This window comes from Ambystoma mexicanum, chromosome 7q, assembly GCF_040938575.1.
Source record: "Ambystoma mexicanum isolate Mex_15411 chromosome 7q, UKY_AmexF1_1, whole genome shotgun sequence".
NCBI lineage: Eukaryota > Metazoa > Chordata > Amphibia > Caudata > Ambystomatidae > Ambystoma > Ambystoma mexicanum.
The window spans coordinates 138,415,727-138,437,486 of record NC_090941.1 but is presented as its reverse complement, the minus strand read 5'-3'; the positions used below and the strand labels follow the sequence as shown (position 1 = coordinate 138,437,486).

Below are 21,760 nucleotides of genomic sequence, written 5' to 3'. Positions count from 1 at the left end.
CAGTAATAAATCTATTAAAGTTGAGGAAAATGTCATTAAATGCTAATGATTGGATAGGCTGCAATCAGTTTGTAAATTAATATGTATATATGTATTACTGTCTAGATGATATCGTTTTCTGTTTTTTATGTGATGCTGTAGGTTATTTCATTGTTTTATATTTACAGTGTGTAAAGTTACATGTTAACTATAACGCACTTAAATTAAAATGTGCATACCTGTGTGGGTCTCAGGCAGAGATGGGTCTTGGCTCCGTCTTTTTGATCTTTATATGATTTAACTGAGGAACTGATTCCATGCAGACAATTTCCCCTCCAAATTGATTCTTTTTTCAATCCCTACCCTTCTTTATGCAGACATCATCATTTTGTTCAACAAGACTCCTATAGTGCTGCAGCAAGCTTTAAACTGTTTGTATGAATATTTATGCAGAAACAATCTGAACATTAGTGCTCCAAAATCCAGTACTTCGGTGACTAAACATGCCAAACGTTATTATAATTTTAAATGGCTCTTTGACAATGTACACCATTTAAATTTTTTCATTTTTGTTTAAAGCTTGAGAGCAGTGGAGCACTGTACGTAGTGTGGGTAACCAGCATTTGGGCTGCCATCCTTTAGCAGTAGCGCAGTAGTCTGAGGTCTGTGTGTCGGTGTGTGCGTCCATTGGAATTAGTCCTTGGTCAAGTGTTGTTGAAAGAGGCATCTTCTTAGAGATTTTGAAAATTGGAGAATTGTGGGGGCATTCTGAGCCGACACCGGGAACGGGTTCCACAGGTTGGGTGCATCACAAGAGAAGGATTGTTTGTGAGTCCTCTTTTTGTGGAAGAGTTGCGATTCAAGCTGGTTGGTCGATTTGATGCACAAGGAACATGTGCCACCAGATATGCAGAGCTTGGCCTCCAGGTATGCTGGTGTGCTACTCGTGACTGTGACTGCTTTGTAGATGATACATGCAGTCTTGAACAGTATCCTGGCTTTGAGTGGAAGCCAATGTAGTTTGCGTGGGATTGGGGTAATTCGGTCAAATTCCCATTCTCCTGTAAGAAGACATGCTGCAGCATGGTTGACTGCTTTTAGGGAGCCAAGTCAGCAAGGGCTTGCACTATGGTTCGGACATCCTGCCATGGATTGAAGGGTTTGATTTTTCAAAGGGTAGAAATTCTGAGCCAGGCTATTTGGGCCTTCTTGGCTGTGTGTTTCTAGAATGACAGGCTGCTGTCAATTGTGAAGCATAAGGATCTAGCTGATTCTGAGAGTTGTGGATCAAACCCTTTGAGGCGCATATCATCGAGCCATTGTTGGACAAGTGTTTCTTTAGCGGGCAGACTGATGAGGACGGATTCAGTATTGAATGGGTTTAGTTTGAGGTAGGCAGTTGATATCCAGGACTGGATGATGGCTAGGTAATCGTGGAGATGAATTATGTCCTGTGCGCTATTTACTCTCGTACTATTGAGTACCATCCACGTATTGGTGGATGGCTATATTGGGATCTTCGAGGAGAGTGCCCAAAGGATCCATGTTAAGGTTAAAAAGGACTGGTGAGAGGATAGCGCCTTGATGGACTCCACAGGAGAACTGGAGTCAGTTAGAATGCAACAAGTTCATTTGAACAGCCTGGTGTCTGCCTGAGAGGCAGGAGTAAACCAATTCAGGACAGTGCCAGAGAATCCCATCCTGTCAGCAAGGAGGGAGAGAAGGATGCAGTGGTTGACGGTGTTGAATGCAGCCGAGGGGTCAAGGACGATGAGGAGGCATGAGTTGTTCATATCTATGATTTGGAGGGCATGATCCACCACCTGGATGGTGGCTGTCTTGATGCTACACTTGGGGCAGACCCGTGACTGATAGTCATTTAGGGGTATTCGGTCAAGAGACCGTTCAAAAAAAAAAAGAAAAAAAAAGCAAAGAGAAATAAAACGATTTAGAAAGACCGCTTTGTGCCCGCACAGAGCTGTCTTTCTAAATCGAACTGTCGGCTCCTGCGAAGTACACAAGTGCATGCAGGAGCTGGAAGCAGACTTGACGGAGAATGGATACGTTGAGATGTGTGTGTTTGTGTGCGTGTTTGTGTGCGTTTTGGTGCTAAAATCCTAAAAAAAACGAAATAATGACACAGAACCCATTTAGGAGGTGGAGTTGTTTGATTCTGGTGAATAGTTGTAGGCTGGAATTATATCATCAGAGTAAGAAGTAGGCAATCATTTTTAGGAAATTCCAGAGAAAGAGAAGAGAGAATTCGGTCAACGGGAGCAGTGTGCATGCTGGAATGCTGATGCTGCGAGGAGGTTGATTCGATGGTCTCTTGGATTTTGTCTATTTTCTACATAAAACGTGTGTTGATTCCATCACATTTTTCCTGAGTTGCTGGTACCTCTGGGTCGGGTGAGGGTTCAGTACAATGCTTTGCTAGTTCAAAGAGGACTTTGCTCCTGTTGGAGGCTGCCGCAATGGTGGTGGAGTAGTAAGTAGCTTTGACCTCGGTACTCCGAATTCTATGGTTTCTGCAGAGAGATTTGATGTTGGTGAAGTCTCCAGAGTTATGGTTTTTGCACCACCGCTTCTCTAGGGCTCTGATTAAGTGTTTGTTGGAGGCTATCTTGGGTGTGTGTTATGGGGTGGATGGTTTGGCCTTTGGCTGGCTGGATTTTATGGGGGCGTTAGTGTCCACTAGTTTCATAGTAGGGATGCTGAATAATTCCAGGACGCCTAAGGCGTTCCCTGTGACAGGGAAGTCTGCAAAGTTTGCTTCTAGCTCATTGACGGGAAGGTTTTGAAAGAGCAGCATTGAGTGAGCGGACGTTAAGCCTGACCTTTGTGAGCCATAGTTGAGTGTGTGACTGATAATGGGATGGCAGCGTGGCCAGACCAGTCAAGTGGGATATGATGTGCACATGTAATGCAGGAGGATGATGTGAAGTCGAAGTCTAGGGTGTTGCCTTTGTTGTGCATGTGGGAGAGCACAATTTGATTGAGGTCCATGGAAGCAGTCAGTGCAAAACGTGTGCTTCTGGTGTGGTTGTCAGCCTGTGACTCGAGAGCATTAAAATCACCAAGAAAGACATTAGTAGAATGTGCTAATTTGGCAGAGGATAGTAAGTTGGAGATTTCTGCAATGAAAGAGTCACTCATGTAATGTGGTCTGTAGATTAGGTGAAAGGTCATGGATTCCTTGTGTGATGGAGAGAAACAGCAGGCGAGTAACTCAAGTGAGCTTGTTCTGCGAGAGGGGATTATGGAGCATAGGAAATCACTCCTGTGGATAATTGCTACTCTGCCGCCTGCCCTTCCTGGCCTGTCAGCATTCTGGATGCAGTAGCCTTGTGGTAAGAGGATGTCAAACATGTGAGGAGGATGGGGTAAACCATGTTTCAGCGACATGAAGGTTGTAGTACGGGATGAGGTCAGCGATCTCTGCAGCATGAGCGACTGCTGAGCGAGCATTGATCAACATGAGAGGGTGTGTGCATGTGGTCTGTGGGTGTTGGATGGGCGCAAGGGCAATATTGCTGTTGCTCGCTAGAGTAGTTTGCTGCTGCATCACAGGCCACTTGGCCATTCAAACCCTTGTGAGAATGGCGATTGGCTGTGGAGGGAGGAGACACATTGCAATGTCTTTTGGTGAATAGCAGTGGTAGCGATAATTTGTACGCGAAATACAGTTTAGCAGGCAAAGCCCTTGGCCCGAACAGGCACAAACAGATGTGATCCTCAACTTTGTCGTCCTTTACTAATAATGCCGGCGATGAGGACGCCTAAGGAGGACTTATTACATTGGTGGTGGGTGGAGCAACAGAGTGGCACGACCTGGTCACATGACAAATTAACTGAAATATTTGGGATTCCTTATTTCATCTAAACCAACAGTGGACACCTTTTGTGCCAAATAAAAAAATCATGCTCGCCCCCCCCCCCCACCCTATTTCCGCGAATGAGAAAAATGTTATGTCAAATTTACTTTTATTCCCATAATCAAATTTTATATCGGCACGGTACCTACAATTTTATATGGCATAGTGATTTGTAAATTTGACTGGAGGAAGTTAGAAACAATTGAGGGTATGTTTTGGAAAACAATGTTGGGCTTCCATGTAGCCTTACCTTACTCTGTGTTGGTCATGAGCTGGGTATTTTATCTTGGAGATCGCACATTCACTGGGCTAAATGAAAACATTATGGGAAAACTCTTGATCCTCCTGTCGATTCATTATATTATTAGTTATTCAAACCAGGCTCTGGTCACCAAATTGCTCAGAACTTTGTATTCTTTTGTGCAGGAACGTGATGAGTTCCTAATTTAAATCAACTCTCGGACCAAGAATTTGCTTGATAACCCGGTAATGATATGATATGGCATTTATAATGTGCCTATACACAAGTGTTTCAAGCCATCTACAAGTCTATTAAGCTGGCTGAATGGAGTCGTGATCAGGACTCTATTTCAAGTTATGGCCATACACTGAGTATGGGAGACTGCGCAGACCCTTTGGAACCGTTCAGAGCTATCTTTTGCAGTTTCCTCACTCTTCCTATCGTCATTTCATTTTGAGGTTTAGTCTCCGTTTACTGGTCACCCTTCAAAGATGGGGACCAATTCTTGGCTTGAAATCAAATGATATGCATTGTCAACTTTGTAATAACACAGGGTCCTGTGACTCATTGAAGCACCACTTGATTGCTTGCCCTACAACCTATCCACTTAGAAGTTTAAATTTGAATAATTTTGTAAGTAGACACGAGGAGTTGAATCTTCCTACTCTCTGAGAGAGGCTATTGAGTGGGAATTCAACTTCTCTCATTATAGGTTTGGTCCGTGTCGTAATAAGAATTAAGTAGATGTTAGGTGAAAAGGTGTATTATAAGATGTATTTATAATATTCACCTTTGCTACTATTTTACTACTACTTTGTGCTATTATCTTTTGCTACTATTTGATGTTATGTATTGTATTTTATTTTTCAATGAGACTTCTGTATGTATAGATTTGTATTTGCATTGATGAATCTTATTTATTTCATCTGATCAATTGTGTTAACATTTTGACAAACTATAAACACAAAAAAATTATTTGAACTTTACAATGGCAGTTCTGAGTAATGGACAGCAACGGCCACACCATTATCCTGAAGCACATGCATACAGTACGTTTAAGTTGCAAGACCATAATCGGGTGAACAGGTTACAAGCCTACGGTTCTTCAGACATCTTTCCTAGATGGCCCTTTAAAGGGGGAGGAGTCAGTCTGGCCCTCACACCGGCACAGGGAGCATTGAGGCTCATGAAGCTACCAGCCATAAAGCCGAGGCGTCAAAGGGCCCTCCCGGTCCCGCAGCCGAGGGGCATGTGAGCTCTACAACTACCGGGGCACGTCCCGAGGGGCATTGCCCTGATACCAGGTCCTTACCCAAAGGTTTGCCTTCACGCAGAACCAACACTACCGGCAGGGAGGCCGAGGGCGTACCGCCTACCAGGTGTACACCCGGGGTGCAGAGCCGGTGCCCTTGAGCATGCCCAAGCCCGCGAACACACCAGCTGTAGGTCCACGTGCACAAGGCGCAGATAAGATGGCTGCTAGAGACAAGATGGCTGCCACTCTGGAACCTCAAAGGCGGGAAGCCTTGCAAGGTGGCACAGAAGCCGTCAGCCCACCAAACAGCAATGGAGAAGTGCTCCTAGGACAGACTGGGCACAATTGAAATCTGTCACCTGGTCTACGTCTTATCCTACCATCCGGTGTCCTGGTACAGTATTCCCATGTACAGGCAGGGGCTAGGCAGGCAAATGGCTTATTCGCTCCCGCACAAGACTGCTCACAGCCAGCCCATGAGGACAGGTTTTTTGACAAGTTCATGACACTTATGCGCTCCCCTCAGGTGGGCACAATCCTCGGAGGCATTTTTAAAGACATGTTGCCTCTGGCCACCCCGGCGCAACCCACCTCATGCCTCCCCTGCAGTCAGAGGCTCAAGCAGCTCCGGTGCGGTCCCATATCCCCACTACGGAGGAAACCCTGAGGCTCACTGACACAACCATCTCCCCCCCACCTCCCTGGGACAGTTGACCAGCAGGAAATAGACGAGGAGGAGCAGGATACGCTCTATTCAGCAAAAGCCTTTCATGACAGGATTGCCGGCCTGTCAGAATACTTGGGTATCCCCCAGCCACAACAGGAGCTCCCTGAAGCTGGAGTTCTGGTGGAGGTCCTGAGCATCAAGACCGAAACTCAGTCGGGCATCCAACTACAAAAAGATGTGGAAGCGTTGCCCAAAAAGGGCTAGCTTAAGCCCCACTCCACACAATCTGTCAAAAAAGACTGCATTCTACTTTCTACACACCTCTAGCTCCTGTCATCTGTAATTGCTGCCCCATCTATGTATGCCAAAGAAGGCATCCTCGTCCAGTACTGCCACTACATCACTACTCAACAAGGAAGAAAAGACCCTCGACTCATATGGCGAGAAGGTCTATTCCAACGCAGGCCTTCATCTCAGGCAGGCCAACACAGATGCCTTCCTATCTGTGGCTAACCAACATCTCTAGAGGGAGATCAGACTTCCTGCCTGATATTCCGAAGGACAAGCAAGCCTCCTTTAAGGCAGGTCTGGCAGAGGTGAAAATCGTAGCCCAAGATATGATGGAGGTATCGGTGGGCCACATCGACATGGCAAATAGGGCGATCTGTCTGGCAACAGACACGAGGCGCACTTCCTGGTTCAAGGCCACTAGGTTCAACAAAGATGTCCAGGACAGGATCCTCAATCTTCCATTTGAGGGGGCTATCTCTTCCACGCCTCAACCGATGAGGAGCTTGACAAAAAAAAGACTAGCTCCCAGACAGCAAAGTCTCTGGCCATACTTACAAAATCAGCCATTGGCTCAGTGTAACGCTCACCTGGTTCCCACAGAGGCGCGGCGTCGAAGGTGCAGAACTCTGAAGATGGACAGGAAGGGCCCTTCTATTCTGGCTTCCCTGGCTCGTTGGATACCCTCCTTAGGGTTTGGAAGGATGAGCTCTCCATCCTGCTTCTGATGCAGGGGCGCGTTGAAACCCAGTTACTTCACTGGATTGAGGATTGATGGGAGTTCAGGTAAGCTTGACTGTTCAGGTAAGGCGCTGTAAAAGTTCTGTTCAAAAGTTCAAGCTTAATAATAATGTTCGTTGTCTAATTGCAGCAAGCGCTAATGCTTATGTCTTTTTCCCCTTAGGGGCCGGGGTTCGGAGTGCCGGAGATATGGCGCCGACCCGAAGTGAAACAGTTCTGGATGAGCGCTCAGGTAATGTCTTTGCATTCGCTCATTCAATGTCTTTGTCTTTTTTCCCCATAGGGGCCGGGGTCCGGAGATGCCAGGAAGCGGCAGGACCCGAAATGCAGTGGGAATAATCCAACAGGTAAGACTTAAAAGGAAACTGAGCTTTCCTTATTCCTTTTCTCCCTCTCACCTTTGTTCTTGTCTTTTTTCCTCTAGGCGCCGGGGCGTAGCTGAATCCGGAAGATCGCTGCTGAAGATGGAAGCGCCTGGCAAAGGTGAGTAAAATGCAGCGCTGCAGCGATCGAAACGAAATGCCTTTAAAATGATGTCTTCCTTTTCAGGGCCGTTGGAGAAATGACTCCGGGATGCAGATTTAGCAGGTAAGGGCTTTTCTTCTCCTATTGTCTTCCTTTCTCCCCTTGCAGGTGTTCCAGGGTGCTGGCAGGCGTGGCTGAAGTCAGGATGCAGGAGCTGACACGGTGAGCGTCCAGCTGCTAGGTGCAGAACAACGCGAAGCATGTGTGGCTGTTCGGGTGGGGTTTAAATAGCCTTGGAAGAAGTTCCTGGTATGTATCCTTCCACCAATCAGGTATGTATCCTTCCCCGACCACACCCGGATGGTGAAGTAGTCCTACAGGTTAAATAGTCCCATTCAGGCCTCAAGAGGGCCTGGATGAAGCAACAAGGTCTGCATCAGGTAAGTGTGCACCCAAGCACTTAAACACATATCCTCTTCTATGAGCCTGGCGCCTAAGGCGCCAGGACTGAGTCCAAAGGGCCCCGACTTGGGCCCGCTGAGACTTCCCTGGGGAAAATGATGTCTGCCTCTGGGGTTGCTGGGCCCGGCCTGGCTCCTTAGAGGTAGGCATCATGACACTCAGTCGCAGACGGAGTGCGCTCATTTGGCAGCTTCCAAGGGTTCCAAGAACGCAAAGCCAAGCAACCAGACAGATCTCCTAGTCAACACCAGAGAAAGCACCACAAAACAACTCATAAGGGGTTCTTCCCGTCCCCCCTCCTCTGCAGCAGCCTCTGACCAAAAGAAGCAATGACGTTCCGAGTCAGGTCCACAGCACCCCAGTCGGGGGCAGGCTGGCCCAGCACAGTCGGGCTTGGTGGGCGAAGTTCACAGACGCCTGGGTCCTCTCAGTGTCCTTGGGCTTCCGTCTTTCTTTTCCCAGTTCCCTTCCACTTCCACAGATAGGCACACCATCACTCTTAACAGAGATTTGCTCCCTTGTCGAGAACGAAGCAGTAGGGCAGGCCCCCCTCCCAGCAGGGGCAGGGCTTTTACTCCTGCATCTTTGCTATCCAGAAGAAGAAGAACCAGATGGACCTGCATGTGGTGTTGGATATACCTTCCCTGAATCTTTACCTACCCTTGCAGGAATTGAAGATGGTGACGCCAGCACTTATTGCAGAGACACTATGTGGGGGAGACTGGACGTGTTCCCCGGACCTGAAGGACACGTATCTCCACGTTTGCATTATTCTGCCTCACCAGGCCTTCCGCAGGTTCCGGGTCATGGGTCTGCACTTCCAGTAGAGTTCTGGCCTTTGAGCTAAATTCAGCTGCAAGAGTCTTCACGAGGCTCATGAATGCGGTGGTGGCTCTCCTCAGATCGGAGTGGTTGCATGTCTACCCATACCTCGACTGGCTAGTCAGGGGTTCCTCTCCGGAATAGGTCCAGTACTCGGTGGAAAAACTCATCTCAACCCTATCCGAACTGTTTTTTTTTGCGATCAACTACCAGAAATCTCAGCTCACCCCTACTCAGACGCTGGTATTTCTGGGTCTTTTGTGGGACACACAGCAGCAGAGGGTGTCCCCCACGGGGGACAAGGTGACAGCGATCCTATCGGCAGTCTCCAATTTCTGCAGCAGAGCAATCACCACAGCCTGGTGGTATCAACACCTTCTGGGAGTGTTGGAAACATGTCTCCTGGCAATCCCTTACACCAGGCTCCGCATGAGGAGGCTCCAGCTGCATATCGTGGATTCCTGGGACCAGGAATAGGGCCATCAGGGGGCCCTCATCTCCATTTCATGATACCTGGACCACGGCCTCAGCTAGTGGCAACAGGAGGATAATATTCTGGTGGGCAGACCCTTCTACCCGACCACCATTGAATACACCATTACCACAGATTCCTCGCTCCACGGCTGGGGAGCCACCTTGGGAGCGCACTCCGTGCACAGTCTTTGGACCTCGGCTGACCAGCAGAATTCCATCAACAGGCTGGAGCTCATGGCTATACAGTTGACACTGAGGTCTTTTCGACCGACCATCAAGGGCATGTTGGTGTGCATCCAGGCAGATAATACGACCTGCATGTTTTATATCAATAAACAGGGGGGCAGCAGATCTCTGCAACTGTGCAAGTTGACCATGGACATCTGGGAGTGGGCCATCAGCCAAGGAGTGTGGCTCTCAGCAGTCCACCTGCTGGGGGAGCCCAATCTGGAAGCGGACAGGCTCAGCCGCCTGGACTCGACAATTATGAATGGCAGCTGAACAGGAAAATTCTCCAGGAAGCAGATGGGTCACCAAATAACAGACCTCTTTGCAACAGAGCACAATCGCATGTGCCAGCAGTTTGCATCCTGAGGGGGAAAGGAACGCAACACTCTGAGACACACTCCAGACACCCTGGGACGGGATGTGGGTGTATGCATTTCCACCCACACCGCTCATGCACATGGTAGTGAGCAAGATCAGGAGTTCCAGGAACTTCAGGATCATCCTTGTGGCGCCTCGCTGGCCGGAACGTCACTAGTTCTCTGGCCTATGATAGTTGTCCCTTCAGCCAGAGATTCTACTACCCCTCGACACGGGCCCCCTACTAGCCCGGCAGGAAGGCGCAGTGCTGCACCCCTCTCCAGGGAGGCCTGTCCTAGTGGCCTGGTTCCTGAGCAGCTGATGCTACAACACCTTCGGCTGTCTTCCGACTATCTGGAGATCATCCAAAATGCCAGGAGCCAAGCAACACACAAGCAGTATAAAAGCAAATGGACAAGATTCTGCTTTTGGGCTAAGGATCACGCGGTGAACCCACTGACATGCACCCTCGACCAGGTTTTGGCATTTTCGGCCTATCTCGCCAGGTCTGCCGTCCAAGTTGTAGAATGTACCTGGCTGCTATTGGGGTGTATAGGAACTCCGCTCCCCTCCTTTCTTTGGCCAATGCTGTAGTAAAAAAGCACCTCACAGGGCTGACCAAGCTGTTCCCTCCAGTCAAGTGCCCTCATCCAGTCTGGGACCGGAATGTAGTCCGAAGCGCTGTAGCACATAAACCGTTTGAGCCCATGGCCACGGTAGACATTAGGCTGGTCACATTAAAGACAGCTCTTCTGGTCGGGCTTACTTCAGCGTGGAGAGTAAGTGAGATCCAGGCATTAGTCACCTCGGAGCCACAAGATTTCGCAAGGACAAGGTCGTGCTCCCCACGCACCCCATATTCCTTCCTAAGGTTGTTTCATCCTTCCATATCAACGAAGAGATTGTGCTACCCACATTCTTCCCGGACCCTAAGGAAGATGCAGAGAAAACACTCCACTGCCTAGATGTCAGGAGGGTGTTGAAATTCTATCCAGACAGAACTAAGGGCATCCATAAAACGGATGCACTCTTTGTAACGTTCAGAGGCTATAGGCCTGGGCAGCAGACCTCCAAGGCATCCATAGCTCGATCAATGACAGCGGCGATCCACAAGGCATACAAAGTGCAGCGTAAGGATCCGCCGCAGGGCATGCATGCAAATGCTGTAAGAGCTAAGGGGACTGCAGTCGCGTTCCAGCACCACATTCACTGGCAGGTTATCAGCAGGGTGGCAACATGGCCCACGCCCTCGGATTTTTGCAAGCACTATTGCTTGGACACCAGTGCCAAGGCAGATGCAGCATTTGGCCAAGCGGTCCTGTGCAATCTGTTTAAGAGGTCAGGCTCTCCTCACCAGGGCTTTGTCAGTTGTAATCACCCATACAGGATGGAGGAAAGGGGATGGGACGTAGGAGTAATTAAGTGTTACGGAGTGACTAACGTACTCCCAGTTCATAGTCCCCTTTCCTCCATACGTCCCACCATCCATACCGCTATAATAAGACTAGTGAGGTTGTTAGAGTTTAATACAGCCAACGTGTCAAAAGAGGACTGAGGTGCGGTGCCGGTGGGCGGGTTTAGGGGAGCACGTGCTCCTGAGGCCACGCGCCCATGTGCCATTACATTTAAAGGGGAAATGTCTTTTTCTGGTGGAATAGAGTTTCTGTTCCCATCCCTCGCAAGGGACGACCATACAGGATGGAGGAAAGGGTACAATAGTCTAGGAGTCCATTAGTCACTCCAGTGAGTAACACTTATTTTCTGCACTGAGGGACATCAGTCATGGTAAGTGACTCAAAATCCGGTGCTAGGGTATTGACATAAAGATTAAAAAGGATGGGTTCAAGGTCACATCCTTGGCGAACCCCTTCCTTTACCCCTAGACAATCAGAAACTTCTCCATCCAGGCCATAGCGCAGAAAGACCATTGTATTCTCATGGAGTGACTCCAGCATCCATATTAAAGGGCCTGCCGTGCATATATCATGTAGGGATTATCCACAGTAGCTTCCTATCCACGTGGTCAAAGGCCAAGCTGAGGTGCATAAAGGCCATGTAGATAGAAGAATCCAAAATCTGTGCGCGTTTTCCAAGTTGAGGTAAAGATTTAAGTACTAATGTATTGCACCTCTGCCTGGGCGAAAGGCTGATTGCATGTCTAAATAAATACTATTTTCTGTCTCCCAGTCCTCCACGGGCTTTAAAATAATGCCTTGGATGTTCTATCTAAAAGAGTAACTGCCCTGTATATCAGGAGGGTAGGGGTTTACTGCCCTTTTGAAAATTGAAACATTAATTACGTTTTTCCAGCTATCAGGGATTTCTCCTGTCCTAATAATAGCTTTAAAGACCTGTAACAAGAAGGGGCCCCACATGTCGGGCTGAGTATGGAATAAATCATTAGGGAAACCATCAGTTCCCGATGACTTAAACAGTTTCTGTCTTTGGAGGACATAGATCATCTCCCTCAACTTAATCAGGTCCAAAAGCCCCTCAGTGCCTGACCACCCCCACCCAGCTGGAGTCACTAATGACTTTCCAGACAGTGTCCTTGTTACAGAACAGCTCCTTATAACATTTTAGCCCAGTTTCCAGAGAGAGAAATGCAGAATATAAAGATACAAGCACTCTGGATAGAGGAAAAAGTCAATAAATCATCCCAACGTTCAAAAGGATGTTTCTTGAGGACAAAGATACAAAAGAGGGGCTAAACCATGGGACCTTCCAACAGTCCTTTTCTAGTTCTTGACTGTTTGACACCATCAAACTGGGCTTCCCATTGTTCAGGCTGGTGGAAGGAGATTCACATTCAGTCAGTTATGGTGATCCATAGGGGAAGCAGTTATTGGGTTGGTTTCAAGGTGAGGCTCATTTCCTTTCAATGCAGCAATCGAAGGAGACCACGGTCAGTCTGAATTCGAATATGGGTCTGCCACAAAGATAGATGCTGGTGGTTCTAAGCACTGTTCGAAACATGGCGGTTCTGACACCTCCACAGCGGTGAGCTTGTCGTTCGATCTGGGGCAATCTACACGCTCAGCTGGTGCATTGGCAAATTAGTTTGAGGTGCAGCAACAATGCCTGAAGAAGTGCCAGATGCAGTACAGTGTATTCAAAATACATTTGATCACAATTACTGATGGTTCAATTAAGTTCTAGATGGTAGAATTGCAGGAAACCAGCTGCTTGGCTTCTTCTGTTGCTGTGAATCACAATCCAGGGGCTCGGGGACAAGTTTAGTCCTTGTTCTTGGTTTCCCAAGACGCGAGAATCTGGCGAACACCAGCAGGGGCCGTTACCCACCTGTTAGGTCTTGGGTACCAATATAGCTGGCAGAGGGGCAGATCTTGCTCCAGCGCCAGTTCACCCTCAATATGCCCTGGGAGCGTGTAGGGAGCAGAGCTTGACTGTGCCTTGGAGCACTCCTTGACCTCAATGGCTTGGTGCTTTGGTCAACTACCCCAAAAGAGATCCATGTGAATTTGTCTTGCAGTCAAGGAATGAATCACAGAAAGGCAGGGAGAGATACCCTGTTGTATTCGGAAACAGCCCCCACAGAATTGCATGAAAGCAAGTCTACTTTAAACTGTCAAATCCCTGTCCTTGGAACAAGTGGTCTTTGCCTTCTTGCATCATACCCGAAGTGCATTGTGCTAGAGGAAGTGGAGGAGGCAGGAAGGAAGGAGAGGTACAGAAAGTATGCAACACCCTGGTGTGAGGCTAGACCTTTTGTTTTGGGCGTGCTCTTTGATTCCTGTTTCCTAGGACAGCTTCTGCTGATGTCTAACTTGCTGGAATGTGGTGTTTCCCAACCTTCAAAGGATCGAAGAGATCTAGCCTCTACTGTTTATTTTCCTGCTGGTTGCAGAAGAGACAGCCAGTCTGGGGGGAATACACACAGCCTGTCCATGGCTGGCATGGGCTCATAGTGTTCAACTAAATATGATGCAAATCAGATGTGGCTTTAATAGTTATGTGAATTACCAGTGACCATACTCCAAACTCCTGTATGGCTTACGTTTATAGATTAAGCTGCCACCCAGATTGTTGTTCATCATAATTATGTACTTTTGGATCAAAGGTGCAGATTGTAAGTGCAACCTCTGTGCTGCAAGGGTGGTCGTCGTCACCCCAGCTGTCAGATAGGCCGCTTGTGACCTCTGAACCTGCTATCTGCCCCCTGAAGAGAAGGCACTGCAGATCAGGATACTGATGCAGCACAGCACAGCTATATGTTATGCTTTTGGCATGGTGTTTGATTAGCAGGTAGTCTGGCTAGCAGACAACCCTTTCTGAGGTGGATTAACTGCATTATTTTGGTATTGATATACATTTTTACTAAACTAAGGTGTTAGGGAGAATTCTCTTATAAGGCTAATTTCCCAAACCTAGTGAGTCCCCCAGCAGCTTTGCTGGATTTTTGGGGTTTGTTTTTTTTCTCCTGCTAAGAGTGAGACTCTTTTCCTCACACTCTTAGGCATGATTTGAGATATGTCTTTGACTTTTTGTGTGCTTATGGGCTATGGGGTCTTTTACTCCATAGGGTATCATCTGTTTTTGTGTATGTGTTACACAGCACCCTCAGTGCAGTAACACAGGGGTGTCATAGTGACCCCCAAACATAGACTCCATACCCTGGGACTGACTACTGTCTCCCAGGGCATGTAAAGTCACCATTGGCTTTACTAGTCCAAAATTGTGAACAGAACCAGTACACACCATCATATTGTGGAAGTACTGGAAGGGGTTAATTCGATGGCCCCTGGGTCTGTTTCCAAGGGGGGCACTGTCCAGTCCCCCCTTGTCAAGTTTCTGGCTGGTGGCAGTGGTTACCACGCAAATTATTCCAACAGAATATTTCCTATGGGATTTTCCCATTGATTTTAAACGCACCACTTTTTGGAGCAATGTTAAAGATACCGCTTCTTTATTTATTTAATATAAAATCACTGGTTGGGTCTTTTTGCCAGAACTCTTTTCTAAAATGGCATTTGTGTCCGTCTCTGTAACTCCAACCAAGGTTGTGCCCTTTGTTCCACTTTTTGGCAGGCTTCTCCACAGAAGCCCTCCAAATGGTGCCACTCTGTCTGGGTTCCATAGGATGTGTGGGTGGGGGAATTGGCACCCTGGACTGCGTTGCCTTAGCAACCCAAGTCGCACTCTGTTCTGGTTGGGCCAGTGGTGAGCCACCTGGCTCACCACTTAGCATGTTTGAGTGACAGCTAGGCTGTTGAATGGGGGTCTTTCTGCCTAAAAGCAGGGCTTTTGGGACTGGAACTTCAGAAGTCTCCACAGGACCTAAATAATCCGAAGAGGGGAGAAGCTAAGCCATCTGCAACGACGACACCACTGGTGGAGCCCTGCTGCAACGACCTCACCACTTTCCCGACGACAAGAGAAGATCTTCGGCTGAAAGAGTCTTCTTCCTCTGAGCTGGTGGGATCAAACAGTTCGCCATTTCGCCTTTGAGGATGTCTCTTGGTCGAATCGCCCGTGCCAAGCACCCCGGCGGCCGGATAGCCAAGCTTCACCACTGTGACCGCGAATAACAGGAACGCACCTTTTAACCGACGAACTCTGCGGCTGGTTTCTTCCCTGGGCAGTGCAACGACTCCACGTTTCCTCCTCGATGAGATCTTCTCTTCCCCTGGTCGAAACCATGAACTGCACCCGCTGCCAGGAACAACTGCCACCGCTGGAGCTTCCTCAACTTTAAAGGTACTGTGTTCCACCTGGCCTCCCTTTCTACGGATTGCTAAAAGTGACCCTTCAATCCTTTGCTTTCCAACTGGGTTGGCCCCCAGACCTTCTAACTTTACCTTCTAAATCAACCCAACCTCTTTTGAACATTTCTACAAAGACTTGAATGCATTTCTCAACTGTGTGATCTTGGACACATTTCACCTTGCACCATTTAAAGTGGGCCTGGCCTATGAACCTTGGCTCTACAATAGACTCTGCCTTCACTAACTTGTTTTGGTTCCATAAAAGTGTTGGGAACTGTTTTATTTTTATGACCTGCCTTTTTCTCGCCCTTTAACTTAATTATTGGAGTGCCATCTAAGTTACGGGCTCACCTCTGTTTTGACAAAAAGTGGTGTTTTGACTTCGACTTGTCTGATAATTGCTAAGGGAGGTGTGTATACTTTTCTGATTGTGTTTTGAACTTATTTTGACTCTTAGTGCTAGTGTATTTTCTAAAGTGTGTGTTAAATAAATAATTATATACTTTTGATACAAAACTCTGGTCAGTGTTTGCCTGCTCTACTGTGTCTTTAGCCCTATTGTGTATCCTCTGTATACTGCCTAACTCTTCTTGAGAGAAGTCTAACTGCTCAGCCACAGCTACCAGGTAAATCTGGATGGTACAGACTGCTACCAATTGGGTTTACTGCTTACTCCTGTGGTCTTAATCTTTTTTGCAGTGTTCCCCAAGGGAACTGCACAGGATTCTGCCTAACATAATGCCCTTCTACCCTTTCCAGATTGCAATCCTTCACAGTCTTCGCTGATTAACAAGAACAATCATTGAAGTATTCTAGTAAAATACAGCTCTGTTTAAACGCTTCTTTGGTGGAACTTAGTTCCCTTTCAGGAAGTAAAATGGGAAAAGATGAAGTAAGAATCCCTGATAATGAGTGGTAAATGGATATCTGCAATACTACAGTTGCACAGAGTAAAACTGCAAGAAAAATGACAGAAATATCTGAAATAAAAAGACTGTAAAAATTAAGTCTTGCCTGGGTTGTGCTAGAAACGATGTCATATTAATGAAGCAGCCGAAACTACTTTGATTGAGAATTAGAGATGGGCATTATAAAATAGTCAAGAAAACTTTGGTAATAGATTTAAAAAAAGAAATGCAATAGAAAAAGGTGCAAAGTGTACTCAAGATATAAGATCCTATCATTAAAGGAAGAGTAGAACTACAGATTTACCTCCAAGGAGATGTTACCAGTTGGGAACCTTCTGGCAAGAAGTAAGGAAGGTTTCATTTGGTTTCGTTTAATCAAAAACTGGAAAGTATTCCCATTTTCAATAAGCCAATTAAAGGTGACACACTGATTCCAAAATGTAGGACTGCTACATGGCAGGCCACCGGAACAGCTTTGGATAACACTGCTTCTTCTGTAGGTGTGTCATTTGATTAAACTGTATTGGGTGCCAAAGAGTGAACTGACATCGTATCGCAGAATATTGTCCTTTGGAAAGAGGGTGATCCCTAAAATATTTCTATGGAAGATTTATTTGGGTAACCTTGCGGCCACGCTTTAAATAGATTTTGTATTCTTCAATTCATTCCTAACTTTAGGGTGCCGACATCTTGCGATTTACCTTCTGTGGAGTTCCCTAAGATGGATACAGTTTTTTAAGTGAATAGAAGAGTTTTTAATTCAAGGTTTTGATATCTGTATTAAAGAGAATTGTAGAAAGGAGAGAGGTGATTATGATTTATTTAAGAACTATGAGACTAATTTGGAATATGCTTAGGTTAATGTGAAAGGAAAATGAACAGGGAACAGAATCTAATGATTTTTTGCTCTGTAAGCGAAATGTCTAGAAGAGAGGGTAAGTGGAAAACATAATTTAACATAGATTGTGGAATACAGAGTAAACATTGTCTGTGGTCGCAATACTATTCAACCTCTTTCTCCAGCATGGGGTCTGGCATGGATTTACATTCTCATGAATATTCCCTGTCGTCAGGCTGGCAATCCTCGGTAAAGAAAAAAGTCTCACTTTAGCTTGAAAACTGTATTTCTCCTCTAAATCAATCACTGTCCTTCGGGTCATACTGCCCCCGTCCAATGACCGTCCGTTCTCTAAGCTCCATCCGTAGTGGTCATCTTCAGATTTTTACCGCACGCTTCAGTTTTGGGAGTCCTCTTAAGGCTCTCCGAGCTATATTTCAATTTTTCGACACATTTTAGTGACGTTTTTTGACCAATTTATGTCTAATCTTTTGACCTGGAGGCAGACTACCAGCACCGGGGACCAACTGTCGGTGAAGATCACACTACATTGCGTATCTTTCATCGTGTTTCGAGAAGGCCCGGGCTTGGGCCTACTTCGCGCCTTGCCACCATGACAGAGTTGAAGAGATGCCTCGAAATTTGGATTAAGGAACGTGTGCGTCGACAATAAACACCATAAATGTCTGTATTGTCTACATCCGGACCATGATGAGGAGGGTTGCAAGGTATGCTTTGGGATTTCAAAAAAGACAGAGCAGGCTTGCTACTGCAGGGTGGCAGTGTTGCTCAAATCTGCCAAGGCCTCTGCTTCCAGGCAGGGTCATGCTTCCCCTACGACCGGCTGGTCCCACAAATGTACTCCCTCAGAAAAAAGGTTGAGATCCTGTAAGGACGCCCAACCCTAGGGTGCCCAAAAGAAGTCAAGGCCACACGTTGTTGATCCCTCTGGGCTCGCTGCTGCTGTGGGTCCCAGCTCGGGTAAGGACATATTCGCTGTCTCCAACCACTTCTACTGGGAGCCTACCACTAAGGGGCGCTCCCCTCAAGAGAAAGTCCTTGACTCCTTCAAAACTCTGCTTACCATCGGCATACAAGGCGACGGAGGAGAGATCCAAAGGTGGTCCTTTGTTGCCCCTCTCGGCAACGGCATTGACAGCTCAACCAGCCAAAACATCTCTGTCATCAATGGTCACAACCAAGTCTATGAGGGCTCTTGCTAACACTGCGTCGATGACCACTACTTCTTCCTCAAAGGGGGGGGCTGGCCATGAAGGTGGTGTCCACAGTCATGGCAACGTCTGCCCCACGGGCATCCCTACTGCCACGGCGTGAGGCAGCTACTGTGGTTCCAGTGAAGTCCCCTGGAATGGAGACAGCAACCGCTCCACCCTAGAATTCTCCGGAGAGGGAAAAGAATAAAACTCCTTCAGACCCTAACAATGGTACGGAACCGCAGGCGGCTCAGTGGAGACCGGTACAGATTTATACGAGCTTCGATGAGGGCGACGGCAATCTGACCGAAGACTATTATTCAGACCACAAAGGGGGTCAGCGACCCATGCCTGTAGATGGGTCACCACGCGGTGAGCCTGGTCCTCCACCTTGCCGGAAGAGACGCACCAGTCCATAGCCTCCACCTCGCACTCCTTCCACGCCTCAGCCCAGGTACATGTCTTTGGACATTATGACCACGCTGCACATTCTTGTTTCAGGAATCCAACAGAGACTACTGCGCACACCGGTCTCTGCTCCATCAATGAGTCCTCCAAGACCACTTCCCGGGAGCCCTCCATGATGCAATGGCAGGTCAAAGAACCCTGCTGGTCTAAGGTGTGAGAAACCGGAGGCGTTTCTCCCATGCTATTCCTGGGGAACCTTTGTTCAGGTGGCCAGGGGAGGGCCATCACTTTTGGATTCCAACCCTGGGGGTGGGCGAGGGAGGATCACCTGGGGGGGGGGGTCCTTGGGAACTATGGGAGACATGCCCTCGGGCGAGACATCGTATTCCTCCCGTTCTGATACACCCCTGCCCGACACCCCCTCAGTTGTCATGGGATAGTGTCAGCAGAGTCCAATCATACCCCAGTACCTTTCAGCAAGAAAAAGGCAAAAAGGACCAGGGAAATAAAAACCTAATAGAAAATCCATTCACCTATCACAATATAGTTACCCCCTTCATCCAACCAAAAATCGACATGGTTTTTCCATGATCTCCAGGAAAACCTTCAACTCCCACAATCCCTACTTCCAACTACTGGGACGAACAACAGGCAGATGTGAGTCATGAGGATTACTCATAGAAATCTATGGGCAATGGATTCCTATGGGCAGTCTCCATGTTGTCCCGATAATGAGGTCAGGCAGAGTCAGGCAGGGAGGGACAACTCCAATCAACTCTTTCAAAGAGTACAAAAGGTCAGCCACCCAAGCACATTCTGAGCGAGCTGGGGATGCTGAAGGAACCGTGAGGACCAGAAGGAGAAGTCAGCAGCTGGGAGAACCTTGGAAAGCCAGAAGGTGGAATGGACTGCCAAGACACTGAGGCCTTTGAGTACAAAAATGGCTACAGTGTGGCAGGGGAGCCATGCCCCAGAGAACCAAAACTCCAGCTACACCTTTCTGGTAGTGTTTACATCAGTGTTTGCTCCCTGGGTGAGTTCCAGAAACCCAGGTATTTGAGGGGCAGGTGCTCGGACCATGACCTCAAGTGAATCCCCATTGAGGACCCGCTAACACCCCATCACTGAGGATAAAAGATTGAGACCCTGTGACTCGAGGGAAGCTAAGGCGGGATAACCTGTTGTGTCAAGAACTTTGGTAAATCTCAAAAGTGCTTGTAACTGGCAAAGTGGGAGCAAAATCTTGAATGTGCATTCTGGGACTTGTAGTCCAAAAGTGCAAAGCTGTGAGACAGTGGTCCGGTGCCATGTGTGTGCCCAATTGAAGGTCTCTGCAAGGTATCCAGCTGAGAATTGGCAGACGTGAAAGTTAGAGTTGTAAAGAGCTGTAAATCGAAGTGGTACTACGGCGGGTCAAGCAAAAACCTGCGCACTGTCGAAAGTCTTCGATTCTGGTCCCAAAAGGGATCTCAGCCCGGAAGAGGGGTATCAATGGTCCGAGCCCAGATGAAGGAGACCAAATTGTGAACATTGTGTGAAAAGGGATCTGAGCCCGGATGAGGGGGACCCGTGGTCCGAGCCCGAAGGAGGGAGACCAATCGTGAACTTATGAATGTGAGAATCTTGACAAAGGAAAGGAACTTTTGTGTTTTGTTTGCTACATCAGGACCTCTGTAGTAAGAGTCTTTGAATGGCAAAGAGACCTTGGCACAGAAGGTCCTGATGCTGAGATATTGAACTGTACGAGTAACAAAAAGGAACTACAAGTACCGTCAGTCCCTGGGAAAGAAGGTAATACTGTTTGTTTTGACAAGCAAAGTGAACTTTGTTTCAAGGTGGAGGAAGACTGTGTTTTTAAAAGAGACATTTCTTTTGAGAATCCTTTTTTTTTGTTTCTTAAAGACTTTGCCAGAATGGTGTGAGACCAGCTGGACCATTGAAATGTGTCCTTGTGCCAAGGAAGCCAGAGTGTGCACGAGGCTCGCGTGTGCTGCCTTGTCCCATGCAGAAAGCATACAGGAGGCCAACTGCTCAACTGTCCTGACATATTCTTTCTTGAACACTTTTCCTTTTTTGCATACACTACTGTCCCAAACCATTTTATATTTAGAAGTAAGGATTGGCAATGGGCTTATTAGCATAGGCCCTTTTATTTTGACAGACTCGACTAGGACTGCGTTATTATTATTTGATGTTTGAAGCTTGCTCCCATCCTTAGATTTAGGTTTTGGTAGGCGTTTAACCAACCCTTTAAAATTCAATAAACACCCTTGAACTGAGTCTCATTTGTGTCAGTCTTCATTGATGATATCAAGCCTTTCCTTACAAAGGCGTCAACCAACACCACCACCACCTTCTCCACCTTGGAACTTGACCCCGACTGGGGATCCTGCCAGACACACGGCCACAGACACGGATACGGCGGCTATGTCGACAGACACCGGCGAAGCCAATGACTTCGTACCAGCTGACGGGGAGCTAGTGGGCGTGAATGTACCGCACAGAGCCTCTCCACCAGATGAGGTCAGCTCTTTTCACACTATGACATCCAGGGCCTCTGAACTTTTTCAACTGGTGCCTGAGGAGACTGAAAACAAAGGATTCCTTTACCAACGGTGTGAGCCCAGACGGAAGACCATCATGCCCGTTCCCCTGCTGGACGATATCTGGGATGAGGGCTTGGCCCTAATGAAGAATCTGAGCACCGCTCCACCCAAGCAGGATAGGCTTGAGAAGAAATAGAGTCTTGAACTCGGCTCCCAGGTGCCTAAGGTCCCAGCCTTCGTCTGACTCTGTGGTCTCAGCCGCAGCC

General features: G+C 47.6%; 1 protein-coding gene across 2 annotated transcripts in view; it reads left to right on the top strand.

The window, feature by feature from the left end:
* ABCC4 (ATP binding cassette subfamily C member 4 (PEL blood group)) overlaps nucleotides 1-21,760 on the top strand; it is a 2,280,107-nt gene that overhangs the window by 2,040,271 nt on the left and 218,076 nt on the right. The gene's annotated exons all lie outside the window — the stretch shown is intronic.